Source organism: Castanea sativa, chromosome 12 (assembly GCF_040712315.1).
Source record: "Castanea sativa cultivar Marrone di Chiusa Pesio chromosome 12, ASM4071231v1".
Lineage (NCBI taxonomy): Eukaryota > Viridiplantae > Streptophyta > Magnoliopsida > Fagales > Fagaceae > Castanea > Castanea sativa.
The window spans coordinates 3,164,571-3,174,716 of record NC_134024.1 but is presented as its reverse complement, the minus strand read 5'-3'; positions in this window follow the sequence as shown (position 1 = coordinate 3,174,716).

Genomic DNA, 10,146 nt, shown 5'->3' with positions numbered 1-10,146 from the left:
TTACCAAATTTTAAACAACTTTATACACTTTTTTACATACTTTTTTTCCCACATGTATTTTAAAAAACTACAAACAACCAACTCAAACTCCTCTACCAAAGAGACTAATGAGGAAACTTCCTTTTATTTACCCAAAATTCTCCAACATACATACCCCACCCCCATCAGGTTAGTGGAAAGAGAACTATATAACGTCACCACGAAATTACTTGCTACTCTCGTCTTCTTGTTCTTGGTAGGTGGGAAAAAGAGAAAAAGGGGAAGATGCATGCGCTAAAGATAGTGGGGGAATCAATGACTTGCTGCAAGTCTTGCATATATAGCGTTAAAGACTGTAAAAGTCAAGGGTACAAGCACTCAAATAAAGCCTGTAAAAGAAAAAGAAAAAGAAAAAAAAAAAAAAAAAGAAGAAGAAGATGCAGACATACTTGTAAGAAGTTGAAGTTAAAATAGTATGAAATATAACTGAAGAAAACTTCAAATCTTGTGGGACGAAGAATTGCCTATCAGAAAAACCCACATAAATTATGTTCATAATTTCCTTCAGCGCTTTCATTAAACACAGTGTTTTAACACTTGTGAGTTACTCAAATATGCATTTATAAGCATGACATCATTAGCTACACAATATTTATATAATTGGTATATTTTGTGGTTTGTATAGTTCGAATCCTATCTCTAATAGTCTGTTTTGAAATTGAAACTGAAACTGAATTTTTTTTTGAAAGTACTATAAACAAAGTTAAGAGCTAACTGAAATAAGACAAGAGACCTACGAATAATTTTAAAATATGCAATAAAACTCATAAATAATAATAAATAAATAATTCTGTCGTTTTAAGCTAATACCAATTGCAACCTAACTTTCCCTCCCCATTATCAAAATCAACTTATAATAAAAATATTTAAGCAAACTGGAAAACTTGGCACAATTGGGTTATTAAAAAAATTTAATTAAATTTTTGCCACCTGTGTTCAGATTGTCCTCCTTTGGTTGACTGTAGTTGTGTGACTGGCTGTACTAGTATCAAGTCTACATTTTATGTCTTGGGTTACGTTAGATCAATTGGTAATTCTTTTGTGATTAAATAAAAAATTTAGATTTAAATTTTATTTACACTAAAAATAAAATTCAATTTTTATCTATGTTTGGTGATTAAAAAAAATTATTATTAAAAAAAACCTTCTCCTCTCTTCCGTGTATGTTAAAAATATTTAGTATTCTAAAAAAAAACCTCTTATCATATAAAAAAAGAAAAAAAAAATAATTGTATTTACCATTAACACTAAAGCAATTTATGCAGCTCATTCCATTTCCATAGATAAATTGTTCGTACTTTATGCTTTATAGCTAAGCTCCATATAATGAGATCTTCATGAACTCCCTCATTGCATTCTATCCGACTATATTTGTCATATATTCACTAAGTTTATTTAAAGCAAGTCTAACTTTTTTCCATTAGAAATATTCTTATAGTCAAATTAATAATCTAAATCAAGTAATCAATTAATCAAGAAATCTTCTCTATAAAAATAAAGATTAAAAGTTACCATTCTTTTATAAGACTTATAAAAACCTCACTTACTAGTAGGTTGCTCATGAGTTACGTGGAAACGACATTTATCCTTATTTTTTTTATGCTCCAACAGTACTATTTTAATAAAGATATTTGCAAGTGCTGGCTCTATGTCATGTAATACTTGCTAAGTGTCACATTGATCATGATAGTGAATAATTTTCATCATTAGAATTGCTACCATCTCATATGTTATCCACTAAACTAAGATAAGTTAAGGTTTTGATACCAATTGATGTTGTGAGTGTGGAAGTTATAGAAAACATAACACAGTCTTTTTTTTTTTTTTTTTAATCCAGTTCATCAGAAAATAATAGTGAAAAACTCTAATTTTTATTAAATTAAATCTAAATTGTTAAAAGACGTTTAGAATAAACTTGAAGACTTATTTAAAAACTTAGTAAAACTTGATAAACAAAAATATATTTTAAAATAAGTTTTAATTAGTATTTTACCATGATAGAAATAGTTTAACTCTAAACTAAAAATAACAAAAATGATATAAAAAATACTAAATTATAAAAATTAAATCGTAAATTCTGTGATATAAATATACCAAGATCACATGTATTTTGTTTTCTTTTAAAAACGACGGTGGACGTGGCTTTCAAGAAAGAAAAAGACTCGTTTATTTATTGTTCTACTTTGTCAGTACGTTCACTTCTTAGTTCTTTCACAAAGAAAAAAAATAAAACTTTCATGGTACTTTCTTGTTTTTCATGTGTTGACAAATTGACTTGGACTTGTACGGTAAGTAATCAAGCTTTTTCAGCCACACATTTCACATCGAAAAAACACAACAAACTAAAAAAAAAAAAAGGGTGCGTACTAGATAAAGCTGGTTCACATATCACAATTCACACTTCATTTTACACGAATAAAGCAATCAGCCAATGACAATTGACTAAACACTGGTTTGAACTCTGAAGTTAAAGTTGGCTAGGCTTGACTACGACATTGAATTGTCGTTGAAGGCATTGAGTTTTTAGAGGAGAAAATATCTAGGGGCTTTTCGGGAAAGTGCATGGAAAGGGGTTAACTTATTCACGAGTATCCAAAAGCCATGATTATTCGACTAATTTTTAGGTGTAAATGTACTTTTAGCTTTTATATTTTGATATTTTTTTTTTTTAATTTTTATATTTTATTTTTATCACTCTTAGTTCCTAAATCAATTAGCGTATGTTATTTTCATTAGTCAACTGACGGAAATAGCTGAGATGGTAGTCAGAGACATTAAAATATTATTAAAAATGTCACATTAGTATTTATTTTTTTAAAAAAAATTTGTCAATTTTAATTAAATAAAAAACGAAAATAAAACAAAAAATCACTAAAATTAAGATTAAAAAGTATCTTTACTCTCTTTGGTGTTTTCTCTACCATCTCATTTTCTTAAATTAGTTTTGCTTCTCTCTCTCTCTCTCTCTCTTTCATTCGTGTCTCACTTTCTCTCAAATTTTCTCATTCTCTTCTCTTTCTCTCTCTCTCTCTCTCTTATTCGTGTTTCTCACTCGTGATAATTGATGGTGCAGTGGCTCGTGGTGGCTGTGGTGGGTTGAGATTGGGGTGGGATGGGTTGAGACCGACTAGGGTGGCTTGAGTCAGGGTGGCTGGAGTTGAGTTTGGAGTGGCTAGGTTTGAGTTTGGGTTGAGGTGGGTGGGTTGTGGGTAGGCGTGGGTTCGTGAGGCCAAACTCCTCTAACCTCTCTCTTCTTTTACTTCTTTCTTTTTCTTTTTTTTCTCATCTCTTTCCCTCACGCTCTCTACTCTCTTCCTCGGTGAAGCTTCTCTCTTCTCAAGATGGGTTTTGGGTGGGTGGGCTTCAGATCGGTGTGGGGTCGTTGGAGTTGTGGGTGGTTGTGGGTAGGTGTGGGTTCGTGGGGGCGGGGGTAGCCATAGGTGGGTGGTTTTGCACACTGTGGGGTTGTGAGTAGCCATGAGTGGGTGGTTTTGCTCACCATGGACGTGGGTAGTCGTGGGGTTGTGGGTCTTGTGCATGTTATGGATTGGTGTTGGCGTTGGTGGGTTGTTGTTGTTGTTGTTGGTGGTGGATGTGGGGTTTCTGTTGTGGGTTGTCGTTGCTGTTGTTGGTTGCAGGTGATGGGTATTTGGCTGTGATTTGTTCTATGGGTTCAGATTTGGTTGGGTTTGGTTTTTGAATTTTAGTTTGGGTTTTGGGGTTTGATTTAATGTTTAAATGGAATTTTAGAGGTGGTGGTGGTTGGGTTGCAATAGTGGGTTGGGTTTTTTCTTCTTGTTTTCATTTATGTCCTAGTGATCTGGGTTTGGGTTCTTGGGTTGCTAGGTTTTTGTTCTTGTGATGGGTTTGAGTTCTTGGTTGCTGGATTTGATTTGAGAAGAATATGAAAAACAAGTTGTAAAATGAAGAACAATTTGAAGAACATGATGAACAATCTTAATTAATGTGAATTTTAGTTTTTAATTCTATTTTTATTTTTATTATTTAGTTAAAATTAATAAATTAATTTTTAAAATTTATATGCTGATGTGTCATTGGTGACATGACATTTTTTATAATTTTTTAATTCCTCCGGCAGCCACCTCAGTAATTTCTGTCAATTGACTGACGGAAAGGATAAAAATAACACGCATTAATTGGTTTAGGGACTAAAAGTGGTAAAATTAAAATGTAAGTCTAAATAGAAAAACGTCAAAATGTAGGGACTAAAAGTACATTTAGAGGAAAAAATATCTAAGGGCTTTTCAGGAAAGTGCATGGAAGGGGGTTAACTTATTCACGAATATCTAAAAGCCATGATTATTTGACTAATTTTTAATAATAAATATTAATTATTATCCTATTCATATTTTAGAATGATTGTATAGGGTATTGGCTTAAAAGCTAGTCTTTTTTACTATTTAATTTATTTTTACTGCTATTCAGTTTATTTTTACTATTATTCATTGATCTTATTACACTTTTTAGTACTATTTATAGGTCACACTATATTATTTCGGCTACCTTTTAGCTTTATTTATAGTACTTTCAGTATAAAAAAAAATAGTTTCAACTAAATAAGCTGTTCCCAAACGGACGTTAAATTAATTGAAAAATCAAAGCATACTTTACATGATTCTAGTGCGCTCACTTAGAGCACTTGTAGCAGTGGAGCTAAAAAGCTATATAGTTATTTTAGCTCCACCAAAACACAAAAAACCATCATCCAGCAATAGAGCTATAACTATTTTTTTTAGCTTCATTGCATTATGCACATCTATCTATAGATGTGCACTATAGCTTAGAGCTATAAAAAAAAAAAAAAAAATTATTCCCTACTCGGTTGTGTGTGTGGCTGTGATGGTTGTGTGTAGCGGATATATTATTTTATTGTAGTAGATATCTTATTTTATTGTGATGTTTATATTATTTTATTATGTTGAAAGCTAAAATAGATTCATTGCTGCAACATGTGTGTAGGTAAAATAGATAAAGTAACTTTTTGTAGTGCCAAATAACTAAATTTTTTGCTTCACTACTATGGATGCTCTTATAAGCTATAGTTTCACAAGTTATGCATAGTGAAAAATTATTACGAAAAAACACTAGTTTAGACCCTAATTACCACTAATTACCAATTACCTTTGAAACGAAAAAAGAAAGGTTGTAAATGACAAAAAGAATTGGGAAGAAGGGACTTAATATCGTATCAGAGGTCATTTTAATTTGATAAAACAAAAAAAACAAAATATTTCGATACTAATTAATTCCGGTGTATCATTTCGGAATTATTACTAATTTTATGTAATAAAGGAGAGCATGCATTATACTACTACATTATAAGGCTCTTGACTTTTACATGGTGACTTTTTATTTATTTATTAAATGGCTAATTATCATGATTGCTTACTCTAGCTTAATCAAAATTTTTGAATTCCAATCACAATTTTTAATGAGACAAAAATTTCCCTCTCTTTCACATTGTATCTCCCACCAATTTCTCACTTTTTCAATATATTTTTTTTATTTCACTTTGCATCACTACTTTACCAACATAAAAATTAAAAAATAAAGGGAAATGTTAACAGATTCTCTAAGGGTATTGGTTAGTGAATCATTTTAGAAAAGTTTTTATAAGAAAAAAAAAATAATTAATATTTTGACAGCTTTTTCTGTTTTCCATAAAAGTGATGTCAAATATTTTCTAAAATAGTTTGTTAACAATTGCCCTAAAGATATCATTTACACGACCCAAAAATAAAAAAATAAAACAATAGAAAATACTTGGGAAGGATTTGGGAAAGACTAATCATTATAGTTACTAAAATATTATAAATTATTTAGCAACACATGCAATACACGAGAAATATAACATAATTTTTTTTTTTAAATTTGAAATTTGATAATTATGGTAGTTATTAATAGAAATTTATTATGATTATGTTTGTACGTGGAACTTTATATTCTAGCATGAGGCATTCATTAAAATTGTGTTTGCATAAAGAATTTATATTCTACTATTTAAAGAAAGCATGAAATACTAAGATTATAATGGAATATTTAAATAAAGAATAAAATTTAAATTCAATTAAAAAAATATATATAACAATAATGACTGGTAAATTGTGAGGTCTTAAAAGTTTATGTGGCATAATAATATTATAAAGTTAACCAAAAGTCAAATAGCTTCCACTTATATATTTTGTAGATAGATTATAGATAATGTAAAATTATTAAAAAAATATAGTTTATTTTTGGGTAAAATACTATTTTGGTTCTTAAACTTTACCAAAAGTTTGTTTTTTGTCCATAAACTTTAAAAAGTTCTTTTTTTTATCCCTAAACTTTGTAAAGATTTTTTTTTAAATAGTTTAGAGACAAAAATAGGGATGAAAAATAAAAATAATTTTTTTTAATAGTTTAGTAAGGGAAAATAAATAAATTTTTGATAAAGTTTATGGACCAAAATAGTATTTTACCCTTTATTTTTTAATATTCAACTTTTATTATATAATATATACCTTTAGTTATTTTTTTTGTTTATATAAATTTAGTTCAGTTTTCACAGATCCTTATACAAGATTATACAAGACTATTTTTTTCCCTAGACCCATTTAAATATTTCTTTTTATCAATTTTCTCTTTTTAGTTTATTTATTCTTTAATGAGTAGGATAATTAATTTCATTCTAAGATTAAGAAAAAGTAAATACCACCACCAGTTCATCACAATTAGAAAGAACAGTACATCACCCTCAAACATTTTTTTTTCCCTTTATAGCATTGATGGGAACTTTTTTTTTTTTTTTTTTTTAATGTAAACGGTAGAAAGAGTTTATAAGCAGTATGAAAATGTCCATAATATATTAATTACGTGAAAATACCATTTTAGCCACTAAAGTTTGGGGTTATTGTCATTTTTTTTTCATGAGAGTTATTGTCAATTTGGTTCCCTACATTTTGTTATTGCCAATTTGGTAGTTGTTGTTTTCAATTTTAAATCAGTTTTTCTTAATGAGTTGTTGGTAAAGATTAATTTCCTACAACTTAAAAATAATATAAATTAAATTGACGATAATATATATATATATATATATATATATATATATATATATATATATATATATATATATATATATGTAGAGAGAGAGAGAGTAAATGTACAGGAAACTACTTGAAAGGACTCCCACAATACAAATGTTCCAATAACTCTTCTCTTTATATATATATATATATATATATAAATTTTTGGAATGAAATCTGACATGTAGTTAACAATTCCAAGAAACTGTTGGATCTGTTTGGTGCTGGTGAGTGTATCTGGAAATTCACTGAGAGAGACCGCTATGTGAGGCTGCAGAGTGTACTTTCCATCTGAAATGTTTACTCCCAAGAAATCAATAGAGGATACTCCTATGACCATTTTCTTTTCTGAAAGCATTATCCCCTGAGCTTTTACTAAATTGTAGAATTCAGTAAGCAAATTTTCATGGGATTCTGCATCTTTTGAGAATAGGAGGATATCATCTACATAGATCAATGCATTTGACAACAGTAGTTGAAACAGAGTTACCATTGCTTTTTGGAACTGGGATGGAGCATTTTTTAAGCCGAAAGGCATTACCGTCCATTGATAATGGTGGTTTGGAATGCAAAATGCTGTCTTGTATCTTTCTTCTGGATGGATTCCTAATTGCCAAAATCCTGCTTTGAGATCAAACTTTGAAAATACTTTGGCATTGGAAAGATGCTGGAAGAGAGCACTTTTGTTTGGCAGTGGAAACTTGTCATCAGTAAGGAAATGATTAAGATCTTGGTAATTGATTACCAATCTGAGCTTTTCTCGAACTTGTTCTGCATGCTTGTTAATATAGAAGGCTTCACATGCCCATGGAGAAGTTGTGGGTTCAATGAGGTTTTCTGAAAGAAGGGTAGCTAACTCCTACTTAGCTAGGGACAAGTGTTCTGGGTTCATACCTCTATGACTAGCTTTTGTAGGGTTAACATTTTCATTCTTTTTGAAGGGGAGGGTTATGAAAAAGGCTGGGTTTTTCCACAAAGGATTTGGGTTTTTGAGGAGGAATTCTGAGTGGGTGGCTGCACAACATTCATTGATAATCTGGGCTTTTAAAGAGTCAAAAGGGTTTATTGAGAAAAAATGTGGTACCTGGGTCCATGTGAGAAGGTGTTGTTTATGTAAGAGGCCTTTTGAGGACCATCTGAGGCTGGGTATCTAGTGAAGGAGGTCAAATCCTATGAGGAGGTCTCTGTCTGTGAGGGGGGATCCAAGAACTTGGTAAGGGTTGGGAATATTCTAATGTGAATGAGTTTGCTTTTCTAGGTAATCAGGAATGTTTCTCCATTGGCTGCTCTGAACATCTGATGATGGGGTAACCAAAAATCTTCGGGTAAAATCTTAGGGTGAAGGATTGTTGCTGCTGCTCCTGTATCAAACAAAGCTATTACTGGGATGGGTCTGGAATAGGTATCAAGGAGGATGTGAACTTGGGCTATTGGTGTGGGCCAATTATTGGGGCTATAAGAGGCTGAGATGTGTATATGGTTTGGATTTCTGGATCTGAATCATATGTAATGTTTGAATCTGACTCATCTTCTGAGATTGAATAAGCCATGACTACCAAGGCTTGGGGAGTATAATCGTTATCAAGGGAAAATAGTGATTCAACATCTGAAAATGGAGTATCATCTGCATGAATCTGGGCTTGCTCCAAAAGCTTTGCTGTTTTTTCTCTTTTTGGACAATTTTTTGCAAAATGACCAGGCTTTCTATATACAAAACAAACTTTTGGAGTTTTGCCTTTGAACTGCTTTCTTCTGAGAAACTTCCATTTCTTTTTTCTGAAAAATTTCTTCTTTGGATGAGAATGTTTGTTCTTCCAAGAGTACTTCTTGTAATGATCTCTTCTCTTTGTTGGACAAGAACATGTTTTGTCATAACACTTGATCTGCAAATCTTTCCTTTTACAATTGTCTTTAAGCTTGCTGTGGATCTTGTCAATCTCTGAAAGAAACTTTCTTTGATTGCAAAGTTTTTCCAAAGCAATAAGGACATGGTGATAAATCTCACCTAAAGAGGCTTGCTGCAAAGTGATTTTTTGAAAATTCATCATACGAAGAGTCTCATCACCAAGTAGTTCTGGGAATGAATTCAAGAAAGTGTGCTTGGAATTCACATCATCCATGCCATTAAAGGCGTAGTATCTGCTGGACATTCTGTCAAAATGTTTCTCCAAATCTTTCCTTTCAAAAGAACAACATTTCATCAGTAGGAATTCATCTCTCGCTATTTCAGTGTAATGGGCTAATGAACCAAGAAATTCATTACAGAGGATCGTGAAAAAATCCTCGAGTGTGTTACACTGGGCTGCTTGTTTTTGCCTATATTCTCCAAGGTTAATCCACCATTGTCTCAGTCTACCTGTGAGTCTTGCTACAAATTTGACAATAATCTGGGCAACTGTATTGTTTGGGGCTTGAAGTTTTGCTGTACACCATGAATACATGTTGAAAATCTCATCATGCCATTTTGAAGGAGGATTGTTATCAAGGGTAAACAAGTGCTTTGAATCTGTGGTTGATGAGTAGGTTAATTTTGAAGTTCTCTTTATAACCCGGTCAATCGGTCATCATGCTCGTTGGCCCGCATGCACGAAAGTCCCTAATTCTAAGCCAAGTTCACACTGCAGTCTGTAGGTTGTTGTGCTGCGTTCTAAGCCAAGTGCAAGCCTTCGATATCTTTTTTTTTTTTTTTCCTAAAGAAAATAGCACTAATTTAAAAAGTCCAAAAATACAATAAAATGTGACAATTTTTTTACAATATTATTTGTTTTTAATTGCAGTCAATTTTAGGGTCCATTTGGATTGAACTTATTGCTGAACTGAAAACTGAAATTACTGTAACAAAATAATTTTAAAAAGTGTGAATAGTGCTGCAAGACCCATTTTTAATAAAAGTACATAAACAGTATTGTGAATAGTATCGTGAACAGTGTCCGTCAGTGATGAACAATATTTTTGTTCCTTAAAAGCTGAAAAACTGCTTTGAAAAAAAAAAAAAGTGCTGAAACGTGAACGGGAAAACGTAGAC